The sequence below is a fragment of the Setaria italica genome, chromosome VII (assembly GCF_000263155.2).
Source record: "Setaria italica strain Yugu1 chromosome VII, Setaria_italica_v2.0, whole genome shotgun sequence".
NCBI classification, from domain to species: Eukaryota; Viridiplantae; Streptophyta; class Magnoliopsida; order Poales; family Poaceae; genus Setaria; species Setaria italica.
Window position 1 is genome coordinate 4576274 of NC_028456.1, and position 13067 is coordinate 4589340.

Consider the following 13067-nt stretch of genomic DNA (forward strand, 5'->3'; position numbering starts at 1 on the left):
ATGTATAGAATGTCTCTAGTGGTGTAGTTACGTATTGCGTATTAAGAAATATAGATACAATTTATAGATATATATACAAAACATGCCTACTAATGTAGACGCTTTTTATAACGACGCCTTATTGTGCAGTAATTAGTATAGATATGATTTAGTAGAGCGTGACATGTGATGTGGCACGTGACGTGGCGGGTGCCATGGCACATGACGTGGCGGATGATGTGGCAGGTGACGTGATGGGTGACACATTTCATAGTAACACCAAATTGCATGTTAACAAATGTAGAAACAATATCATAGATACATTTTTATTATTCGTCTACGGATATAGACATGTTTTATAGTACCACCACATTGTGTATTAAGAATTGTAGAGATGATTTATAGATACATCTATTTTGGTGTGTACTAATATATAACGATTCTTTTATTTGCATTTATAAATCCAATATATCATTTTATTTTCTAATAAGTTAATAATGCGTAAATAAATTATCTATGACATTGCATTGGTAATCAATTCTTTGCTTCACAAAAAAGAAACTGGTACTTCATTCAAGAACCAACATGTCCATTAATTAAAATACTGTCAACAAGATAATTGCCTTAATAAAGAAACACAGACAAAGTGACAATATCATGCTATTATTTCTAAATGTTTTCACTAACAACTCAAACCTACGCTTCATTGCTCATTCTTGCCCCTCTCTATAGTGGCTTCACTTCTTCCTTGAAAAGTTACATCACCAGGTTGTTTAAGATTTGAACTTGTAGCTTTCTTCACCTGCAACGGGGCATGGGGTTAGATGCATAACACAATTTGAAGATATTACGAAACTGTAAGTTTAATCTTTGAAGAAAAAAAACTTACATGTGAACGGGGCCAAGGAATAACGTAGCCAATAGCATCTATTAGTGTACGAATCTTAAAAATAGGTCAAGGTATCAGCTCATCTCCTTTATTTCTACTGTCATTTTCAAGACCTTCAACATAAACCCCAACGTATTCCTTTCCAAGCATGCTTCCTCCAATCTCGAGTTTGCCATCAGTAGGTGACAACTTCACTTTGGCCACAATTCTTCCTTTGTTTCTTAGTGAAAGAAGATAGACTGGTGAACGGCTTTACCATTTTAAGAACAATAGTGTCACTCATTGTTAATATTAGCATATTTCTTCGTTGGCAGGATGAAATCTTCAAAAGTAGGCTTAACAAACTTTGAGTACTGCAGAAAAAGAGTTTCATTCACTGGTAAAATTAGCAAAGTCGTCAAGTGTGTACATAACAGATGAAGAGGACAGATATTCAAGTTCAGCTAAATGTTGTTAGATGTAATGTGGGGGAATTGAAATGGAAGAAGCTATGCAACCTGATCTAACACAGTCTTGATATCTCTACCCTTCTCAATGGTATCATGACGGATCCTCCTTGTTAACCGCACATCAGCATCTGAGAAATCAATAGAAGTGAATGTAATAAAAGCTATACACTCCCATGAAATGGATTAGTGCACATTGAAATCCTATAGTTCACTGATAGGCAAATACCATGTTCAACATGTGGCAATGAAACAAAGCTCACAATGAACCAGTCGGGCATATATTGAATTGATAATTTACAGTTATCTTGATATCCATTGCAGAAAGTTCACGACAAACAAAAGAAAAATTCTTACCGTGATGTCAGAATATCCTAGTGAACAGTGTATCAAATAAAATCATTAATTTGGATAAGTGGACAATATATGTGGAGAGTACAATTCTGATGATCATGCTACAAGACTAGCAGCACATGAACTCATTAATTTGGATTAGTGGACAGGAAGACTTGGATGGACAAGATAGATCCTACCAATAGCCGAACTAGAAAATTCACACACCAAATCTGGCATATATTAAAGCAAATAAGAGAAGAACAAATCTTGGCTTTGAAATGAAAAGCAAACTCATGTACACATCCATAGACAGCATCAAGGCATTGTCATAACAGTAGGGCATATATTGTTAGCAAAGCAGTGGTGCTTAATGTCAATCAAACTTCATACTATATGCATTGCAAAAGAGTACTACACTAGATAGCAATTGATATTGATTACAAGTTAAATTGCAACAGGTTTATTCACTACTAAAAGGCGTTATTAGTGTCCACACAAATTGGCTAAAATAAGTAACCACTTTACTAGTCTGCATCAGTGACGAACTATGGGCCTAACATGGGTACAATGCATACAGTTGTTGTGTTTGTTGTGCACATGATCCATAAGTGCATATAGAATGGAGCATTGGCAGCAACAAGATACATAAATGATAAAGAACATGAACATAACCATATAAAAAGGGGCTGAGTGCTGCATCTATGTTGGTTGTGCACGCGATCCATATAAGAAGTGCATAGAGAATGGAGCATTCACTGAGTTTGACAGCTGTCTGCACAAATTCTATAGCTATATTAATAGACTTGACATTTTATAGAAGTAATCAATATGAGAATAATAGAAAAACTCCTCGTAGAATAAAGGTATGAAGTGCCATATTTTAATACTGTCCTTCGAAAAGGTATGAAGTGTGCCAACTGCCAACAATCTTGCAGCTCATTGCAAATAGAAGCAGACAATCAGTAATAGCAAGCAATCTTATGTGTGAGCTGACATAAAAGAAATCAGCATACTCCTATTGCTTCGGTTAAGGCACCAATGAATTATGGAAGAGTGTGGGTTTCAAGTTCAGTAGAAACACCCAATAGCTAGTCTGGGCACTTTATAGGTTTGTGTTCAAATTATTCTTCAATTGTTAAGAAAGAAAATGTGGTGAACACTTTGGTACATCAGCATGAGTATGCATCATTCAAATTGAATTATGAATCCTTTTTCTTCAAATAAAATTTAGGTAGGAAATTTTCGTTAGCACTGCTAAACTACTAAAAGAGTTTATAAGATGTCTTTCAGTTCTCCAAATGTGCATTGCCTAATGAAAATGTATGCAGTCCACATTGAAATATAAATACCATCACTTTGTTTAGGAAAGGAAAAAAAAAACATCCATAGTTCCTCTGTACTTGGAACACTCAGGAGGACAGGCCAAAACCATTGACTCCACCAGTTCTGCATGATGGACAGTTTAGTTGTGGGGCATACACTGCCAGCGTAGCATAGATTAATTAGGCGGACCTTTCCTAGCTAGCACAAAAACCACACCACGGAAACACAAATCAAAGCAAAGCAACATGTGGTAATCTAGAGAGGGAGGGAGCAGATCCCAGTGGGGGGCAAAGCAAGAGAAATACTACCCATGGGGCAAATCAAGTGCACCTTCTGGCGCGAGGTCACCCGTGGATCTGGCGGTGGCCGCAGGCGCCGAGATGGAATGGTGCCTCGATGGAGAAGGGCACCATGCTCAGGCTGCCGTGGCGGAATGGTGGAGGAACCCGTGGATCCGACCGCTCCCGTTGTTGCTACAAGTTGAGGTGAGAAGGGTGGCGGCGGATCTCCAGACAGGAAAGCGTTGTTGGTTTGGGGGAGGCCATGAGGAAGCACTGTTGTAGCCCCACCCATCGCCCCCTTGTTAGCAACTGCGCCGCTCTTGCCGCTTGCAGACACCGGACCTTCGTGGCGGCATTCTCCTGGATACGGTGGTGCACGGAGGGGGAGGACGCGGTGGCCGGGTCGCGCTCCACAGTGAGCCTAGGCGGCGACATCTATGAGTGGGTGAGCGCAAGTGGGTTGAGGGGTGGCGGCCAGGTGAGGCAATAAGGGCTGCGCGGATCTGAGCTAAGAAGGAAGAGAGAGGTGAAGGGGAAGGGAGAGGAGTTAGGGTTTCAGATTGCTATCGGTCGGGATCTTTTTTATGCTAGTTGAGATCAATCTGGATTGTCGTTTTTTAGATAATCGGTTAGGAGGAGCTGGGCCTTGGAAGAAACTGCCCAAGACAAGATATTTTGGCCCGTTTAACAAAATCAGCATGTTTATTGTTTAAACAGAAATACATTTAAATTAAAAAATTTGTTATGAGGAGAAAAATTTCCAAGCAGAAGCAAAATTTTAATTTTGTTGAGATTTTGAATTTAATGAAATGTATTATATCCATGAACTTTTCACATCGTATGAAATGTAATTAAATATCATGGTTTGTATACATGGTTTAACTTTCCCAACGTACTCTTAATTTCTAATTTTCTTTTGCTAGACCTATGATTGGAGAAATTTTCAATTGGATGGAATCGCTTTATATTTTAACTATTTACTTATATATACGTAACTGAATAAACATGAAGTTAACAATTATTTTTTTTTAAGAATGCGATAAAATTATATTTTTCATGTACGAAGTTGATAATTTGATTTCTAAGCATGGGTAGTTTAGAAATATTTTTTACATATATTTATTGAAAAATGGATAATTCGTATTTTTCAAATTTGTACTTGTCACTATTCCGAGCAAGAATCTATGATATTGATGGTTATGACGAGATTAGCAAAGGTCACAACCCACCATTGGTAGTGCAACTCAGATGATCACATTGATAGTGCAGGTTACATGCTATGTTTTGAGCTTGATGTTGACAATGGCTATGAAGCGTCCCCACATAAGTAGAGACTAAATGTGATACAAATATCAGTCCCAGGAGGCTGATAGCACATTTATTCGACAGATAATTCAGTTACCGTACAACTCCCGAGGGAGTGGGCGTGAAAGCCACGCAGCGATAAGCAGTAAATAAATAACAGCGGCTAACCAAGCGACTGCCAAAAGACAGCACTCGGGACTACACGGCAGCAGCAGCATCTTGGATAGGGCAACACCACAGGCAGCGTTGGGTGCGGACACAACCTCTACTCAAGGTTCTCGATGATGAAGTCCGGGTCTTCCTCTGTAGCAACGAAGCAAGGGTGAGTACGAACGTACTCAACAAGTCCAACCCCATTCACGGAGGGGGATACAAGCAAGTATATGCACAGGTTACAACAAGGATAGGCTAGAGTTTATTGGCGGAAAAGCTAAATTTTCAACACATGCATAGGCTCGTTTTCAAATAAATTTTTGTAAAACTTTTCTTTAGTAACCGAGCATTGAGTGGGGTTGATCCTACACAAAGGATCCAAATTTTTATCGCTATCAGACTCCCCGTCCGCCATAGCGCACGGCACAACTGCCGGACTCTTCCAAAATCCAACACACACACACACGTGACATCCTTGCCCAAGTACTAGTTATGTGACCAAGCCGTAACTCGTCCAATGCCGTGGATACGGCTACCCGGATAGGTTTTTACTCTGCAGAGGTTGTACACTTTTCCCACAAGTAGGGTACCGCAGCACGATCACCGTAGTGTCGGTGCGGATCCTAACAAAGCTATTACCCACCTTAGCTAAGACCGACTAGCCCTCACGGAAGCACCCAAGGGGTTCACGGCTCATCCATGAAACCGTAACCGGGACCTAAGTCACCAAGATCTTACTCCTTTTCCATGGGCTCCCGTTGCTCACCAGCACCCCTGACGGCTAACAGTTCAGCTAGTGGGATTTATGCTAAGCCGTTGCCCATACAACGGTCGAGTGGTTGCACGATGGTGGAATTAGGCAAGATGACACAGCAACTTGGTCCTTAATCTAGACAAGATGGATATCTCCCAACTTTACTCAACCACTAAGGTACGAGCACAACAATCTGGCATTTCACACGAGAAACGCCCATCCATCCCGTCTACACATTCCTTTCCTTTGAACCGGGAAAACCATCTTCCCAATTGAACGCACGCACACATTTATTCTCCAAGTAAACCATTGTAATAATGATGGAAGTTGTGTAACCAAATCCTAAGCGTTCTAGCAGTGGTTATCATCTAAACAGAACAAGTCATATTTAGTGATAAACATAGGACAACAAGGAATGATCATAACAATCAAGGGGTGGCTATCCAACCATGTCTTGCAATAAAACAATATGCATTTCATAAAACAGGCCAATAGGTCGTGTTTGAAAAACTAGGTATTAAGTATGCATCAAAGGGTGAGATTGGACTTGCTGTCTTCAAAGCCTTCCGGGAGTTCCGGCTCGCGGTACTGGTCCTCGGGCTCGGGCTCGCGGTCAAACTCCTCCTCGGGCTCCTCCTCGGGCAAACCGCGATCTACGACACACACAAACAGACACGCAAATAAATAAAAGAAGGATCGGTTTTTAACCGTGAGCTCCGAACAGAAAACGTGAACGGAAAATAGGTAGAAAGATTATTTTTGGGAAATTTGGATATAGATCGGCAGAGGTATTCTGGAGGATGACGTGGTAAAATTTGGGATTAATTGGAGGAAGTTTGGCGCATGAAATGACGGGTTAAACATGAATTAGGGGCTTAAACGGAGGTTTAGGACTGAATTATAATAAACTAGGGACCTATTTGTAAATACTTTTGGAGGTGGAGGGGCTCATCCGCGAGAATCTCTGGAGAGTGGTGGGGGAACTTATTTGCGAATATGAAGAAAGAGGGGGTCAGATCGGGATTTTGGGGAATCTTTCCCCTTCTTCTTCCTTGGGCTGGCGTGGAGATTGGGGAGGAGTGGGGCGACGGTGGTCGGCCGGCCGGGCTCACCGGCGGCGGCTGTGGGCGGAGGAGGTGGTGGAGGAAGGGGTGGAGACCCCATTGTGCCTCCCTTACCATGGGTGGCGTCAATGGGAGAGGAGCGGCCGGTGGTGGATCTCGGCGGCGGCGGCTCGGGTGGCACACGGGGGCGGCGTACGGGCGGCTGTGGCGCTCGGTGAGGGGAGGAGCAGGGCGGCTTGTGGATGGGTGGGGAGAGGAGCCGGCAAAGCCCTTTTTATAGCACCGGCGGGGAGCGGCCGGCGGTAGGGGACCGGTCAAGCGAGGCCGACGGTGGGGGACGGGCCGGCAAGGTGCGGAGGGCGGCACGGCACCGGCGGTGGGGTCGGGCCGACGGCGGTGCAGGGGCGTGCACGCGGGGCAGGGGCAGCCAAGCGCTGGGGCGTGGCGGCGCAGGTGGCCAAGTCGGGCCGGGGGCCGGCAGTCACGCCGACGACGTGCGGCGCGGGTGTCGATGCCGGGCGGGCCGGCGCAACGCGCCGGGCACAGGTGCGGCAGGCCCCGGGCGCGCAGGGCCGGAGGGAGCCGGGGCCAGGCGCCGGGAAGGGGCCAGGCGAAGTAAACGTGCCGGGGTAGGTGGGTGCCAGGAGGGGGAAGGAAGGAGGAAAGAGAAGGAGGGAGGAGGAAGAAGAAGGAAAAAGAAAAAGATCAGGAAAAAGGGGAGGGGAAAAGAGAAAGAAAAAGGAAGAGACCGGCGGCATTCGCGGCACGCGGTCGGGGCACGCGCGCGGCGTCTGAAAACGGCACGCGGCGAGATTTACGGGCACAGATAAAAAGGTAGGGGTCGGCATGGGTGCCGGGACGGCGAAATCGCCGGGGAAGATTTTGGAATTCCGGGTGCTCAGCGGTAAAAAGATTTTAAAGGCAATTTTAACGGGTGTTGGTGATTTGTGCGGATGTTACAGGCTATCTAAGTAACACTAATTCGGAATAAGTGACATAGATGTGCTCATCCGGAAAACTACAATTGAAGTATCACAAATGAAAGTAACGTGGATTTACCCATACGGAAGACCATAATACAAGTTATGTACATATCGTTCTTTTAGACGAGAACATATATATCTTCCAGCATATAACAATAATAATTAGGATAACATCTAAATTTGATCAAAAAATTCTACCAATTGACGTGATAACATATTTTTATCCTATAAACTTACAATAAAGAATTTAAATAATTTTGATAAAGTGCACTATACATTGTTCATAAATGGATACACTCTTATATGGTTTAATATAACTCAAGTCAAACTTTGAGATTTGATATCGCAATTGGCCAAAATGGTGCACGCGGATTGCGATCCATGGTATCACCACTTAACCAAGCGTGTGGTGACAAGTGGCTGGATTCATACACCTGGCAATAGCAAAAGCATATTTTGAACGAAATGCCGTGGGCGCCCAATGACGTGGTGCTGGCGGCGGCTGGTGACCTGGCATCCAGTCGCCACGCAAGCAACAGGGCAAAAAAAACTGTGTATAAAAGAGTTAAGTATAAGAAAGAGAAACAAAACCACAAATAGCTCAATGGTAAGTGTGATACGGCATGGATACGTATCAGAAAGTATCCGAAATAAAAATAAATACTAAAAAACGATACACATTTTTGTGGGAATTTTTGTTTTTCGAGTTTAAGCCCAAATCCCGCGAGATTTGTTAGGGGGACATTGTTGCTAGGACCCATCTTTCATGTAATCCTCCTTCAAATCCATCATGAATTTGACTTGGATGGTCTCGGTTTTCTTTAAAATTCGTGATGAATATTTGAACATTTTGAGGTCTTCTTTATGGATCTATTAGTTCTTGGGGTATTACTTCTATGTCTCAAGTTTCTTCTCAATTCATGGAGTTTTGAGGAAAGATTTTAGAGTTGAAGTTTTTGCTCTTGTTCTTTGTGTTCTTCCTTTCTCTGTTTCTGTTCGTGCGCAGGGGAGAAGCTTCAGGCGACGGGCGAGGCGCACGCGGCACGCGCGGCGCACGGGCCAACCGAGCGGTGCCGAGCGAGCGCAGCAGGCCTGGCAGGCCAAGCACGCGCGGCTCAGCGCCCAGCAGGCCGAGCACGTGTGGTGGGCCGAGCAGGCCAGGCAGGCGCACGGGCAATGGGGCCAGCAACAGCGAGTGGGCTAAGCACTGCCGAGCGAGCCCAGCAGATCATACGGCCGTGCGTGAAGGCCAGCACAAGCACCAGGCCGTGCACGGCCCACACGTGGTACGCCAGGCCAGCAAGTGAGCAGGAACCAGATAGCACTGTGAGTTTTTGTCTGTCTCTTTAATCCAGATCTGGAAGTCCAGGCCAGCAAGTGAACAGGAACCAGATAGCACTGTGAGTTTTTGTCTGTCTCTTTAATCCATACAATTAGTTCGTTAATCACTGATACTTGCTTTAGCATCTTAATCAGATCTCTCACTTGCAAATCATACTTAGCTCTGTTAATTAATCGTTTATCCTTGCACGTGTAGTTAAGTTAGTGGTTAGCGTTAGTTTTGCTTAATCTCGTGTGTGCAAGCTTTTTCGAGTCCCTCTGTGCTTTGCTTCCGCTACACTTTGAGTCTTTTCTAATCGTTCCTAGCATGAGCTTGTCACAGGTTGACTTGTGTCATCTTAGCGATTAGATGCGAGATGTGTTTTGGGATAGCAATCGGGACATAGGCTTTGTTCTAGGAGAGAATTTTTAAAGCCTCCCGTTCATCCCCTCTGGTCGCCTGTTCCGGTCCTTCAATTAGTGAATTACTCCCAAACACAAATTTATTCTACTAGATAAACTCAATTAAATGTTACTAATAAAACTTAGCAAATTCCAATATTATTTATTCCAAAGCAATCTGCAAAACAATTTAGCACCCATGTCAAAATTATCACGTGGGATAACTCTCACCATGATGTGCCATACTTCCGCTTTTGGATCTTGGACATAAAAGACTTGCCTAACTAACTTGCGGATGCCTGGATGCAGGGTACTTATTGGGAGGGTTATGTACAGTCAAATATAATTTTATTTAGAGACTTGATGAGCTTACTTTGCTAACTTAATGGTATGGCTGTAGGTCTCTAAAATTGCAAGGCGTAGTTTGATTCCTTGGAGGCACCATTTTTTTCTTTTTTAAAAATTTTGTTGTACACAACTAATTTTAATATGTTTTTTAGCCTGCAATAACAATTAAAATAGAGTGTTCATCTTTCTGTTGACGCTAGATTTTGACACGTATAGAATCGGTGTTAAAAAAGAGAAAGGATTGGCTGATGCTGTGAGTTGAAAGGTCTCGATTGGGAATCGGCCGATTGGTGCTACAGTTGGAGATCGGCCGATTGACGCTGCAGTGTTTTGGCGGGCGAAGTTGGTAGAGATCAGCCGATTGGAAGGCTGGAGCAATTGGGCCAATGTGGGCTTGAAATGGATCAGAAAGAGAAGACGAAGGAGGATTGGCCCGCAGGAGTGCAATAACTAACTTCGGTACGAGTTGTACTTGTAGATATTCGTTTTCGTTTAAAATTAGAGATAGATCCTAGTCGGTTAGGAAATTGGTTGTAACAGGCTATAAATAGCCATCTTTAGAGATCTGTAAACAACACATCAATCAATACAACAATCTACTATTTCCTCGTACTTTACTTTCAAGTCGGCGACTTCGCCAAAACTTTTCTTCTTTCACGAGTTCGTACAGGTTGGCAGGGCTGCATCAACACGATCTCCGGCCGATTCTGTAAGTTCCACTTATCGAGTAATATCTAAGCTTTAACTTCGGGTGCATCGCTGTCATTTCGTTTAGATTTATTCACCAGTTATCGATATTTACTAGAATTCTAGGTTTTACCTGTTGTTCTAATTTTATCACCAGTTATCCAGCTCGAGATTAGAACTTTCGGCTTGATTATCGTTATTTTCATCCACTATCTTTACATAGCCGACTAGATCTATTTCAAGTGTTGCTCCTGTAGCGTTATTTAGTTTACTCTAGTAGTTTTCTTTATAATCGCTACGTGGTTGTTGGCTATGTCATAGCCGATTATGTTTTTATAGCAAATCGGCCGATTTGCTGATACGCTTTCTCGAGATCAGAATCTTAGCCGATCGCAACCCCTTGAATTTGACACGTTTCTTCCTTGCCAATCAACAGGTCAGATTGGCTGGCACACCACGCGAACTGCACCAGGGCGATCACTCGAACAAGAGCTAAGCAGATTCTCCCGGGTCGTGTGTCTGACGCTGAGAGTCAATCGGCTGACTTTTAGCGCCAACACACTTTTGTCATGCCCAGTGGGACCACTTCAACCTCTACTATGTCGAAAGCTACGAAATCTCCGAAGACAACGTCATCGAGGTGACAAAAGCAGACCTCAAGGACGACCAGAAAGAAGAGTTGGCAAAGCAAGTGGAACAATACAGAAAAACATGCCTACAATCTTTCAGTCGTACCAAGAGCGAGGAAACCGTCAAGAAAGCTCCTTTCCCAACTCCCCGTCAGATCACCATCACTGAGGACTTGGAGAAAATGTCCGATATGGTTCAGCAGTCCATCTACCAGGCTTTCATTGACCAATTCCCGGTGATAACCAACATGGTATACAATGCCGTCATCAGCTCCCTGGCCAATGGTGTATCTCAAGGATATCAGGGGCCAGCATACGCCCCACCCATTACGGCCCCAGTCAGGAGTTTTCCAAGCACATCTTACTCAGCTCCCCAGCCGATGCAAACTCAGCATGGACGACCTAGCTTTTCTTTGCCATCAGTGCATCCAGGGTACAACGGTGCGCCACCTCAGCCTCCTCAGATTTCCTCATCACCATTAAACTCAGTGCCTTGGGGGGCACCATCGACAGCAGCCGTTCTGGATCAACCGGCCGGCTTTGGGGGCCCTCTGATCCAGGCACCACTCGAATCGGCCACCCGACCGACGGTTCCACAGTACCATTCCACCACGACGGAAATCGGCAGGGGGGCAGACGCTGCTGAGATCCTTCGAGGCGCGGCGCCTATAATATTATACGATGAGATGGCCGGTTTGTTACGCCACCAGATGCCGACCACTCAGCCGGCCACGTTACCGCAGAATCCGCCGCACGCTTTTGTTCATCACCCGGTCATTCCGCCGCCGATCCACCAACATATACCAGCTCCCCATCCGGTAATTCATCAATAGCAAGTAGACTGGACGGCAAGGATAGCGAAGGTGATCCAAGAACAGTTTAGTTTAAAGCCAAAAGTACAGACTTACATGTACAGAACGCCATACCCCCCCCCCCCCGCCCGCCTATGATCTACTACCGTTTCCCCATCGGTACAAAGTCCCCGACTTCACCAAGTTTTCGGGGCTCGAGGACACCTCCACTGTGGAACACGTGAACAGATTCATCATCCAATGTGGAGAAGTGGCTACACAGGATGCTCTGCGCATGCGGCTGTTCTCATCGTCCCTGTCCAGGTCGGCTTTCTAGTGGTTCACTACGCTACCACCCAACTCCATAGTTACTTGGGCTGACTTGGAGAAGCAGTTTCATAAGTACTTCTACGCGGGAGTGCATGAGATGAAACTCTCAGATCTGACCAGCCTCAGGCAAAGGAGCGACAAACCAGTGTCCACTTATGTGCAGAGGTTCAAAGAAGTCCAAAACAAGTGTTGCACCCTAATCCTGACCGATGCGCAGCTGGCCGATATTGCCTTCCAAGGTCTCCTGCCTCACATCAAAGAGAAGTACGCTTCCCAAGAGTTCGAAAGCCTGAGTCAAATCGTTCACCGATTGTCCGGTCAGGAACTACGCCCCTTTGATCAGCGGAGAAATTTTCAGAAAAAGGTGGCATATCTGGAGGGATCTGAATCCGAGGAGGTGGCGAAAATCGGCCTAGCAGAGTGGGTTAAGGGGAAGAAGTCGATATCATGCCCCTTCGGGAAAAAGGAACCGGAGGCGTTCGGTTTTGACACGTCAAAGGCCAACAAAATTTTCGACTTACTCCTCCAAGAAGGGCAGATCAAGCTCTCGCCCTATCATACGATCCCATCGGCCGAACAGCTGAAAAAGATGAAGTATTGCAAATGGCACAACGCCACGTCCCACGACACAAATGAGTGCAAGATCTTCCATCAGCAGATACAATCGGCCATCGAGCAAGGCAGGCTCAAGTTCGAGATCCTGACAAAGCCAGCAAAGCCAATGAAGATTGATCAGCATCCTTTCCCCACCAACATGGTTGATACAGGAAGAAACGCGCTTCAAACCAAAGTGCTAACATCGGAATCGGCTAAAAAAAGTGGAACCGTGGACCCCAGGAATCAAGCTACGCCCGAAGACGTCAAAGGGAAGAGACGGATGGATGATGAAGGTGAAGGATCGGAAGGACCGCGTAGACCCATCACTTCCCAATTCTTGCTCAACAAATACCAGCGGCAACAGGAAAATTCAAGATTTCACGAAGAGATGATGCGATGACATGAAGATCATTGGCGATGCCCGTTCTTCATCTATTGCTGGGAAAATAA

At 44.9% G+C, this 13067-nt stretch overlaps 1 long non-coding RNA gene across 1 annotated transcript; it reads right to left on the reverse strand.

The window, feature by feature from the left end:
- Nucleotides 1-525: 525 nt before the first annotated feature.
- Nucleotides 526-3813, reverse strand: LOC101783029. Its single transcript, XR_215473.3, has 3 exons — nt 1366-3813; nt 869-1221; nt 526-781 (listed from the first exon to the last, which is right to left on the reverse strand). It is a non-coding gene; the product is annotated as an uncharacterized LOC101783029 (long non-coding RNA).
- Between the last annotated feature and the right edge of the window lie 9254 nt (nt 3814-13067).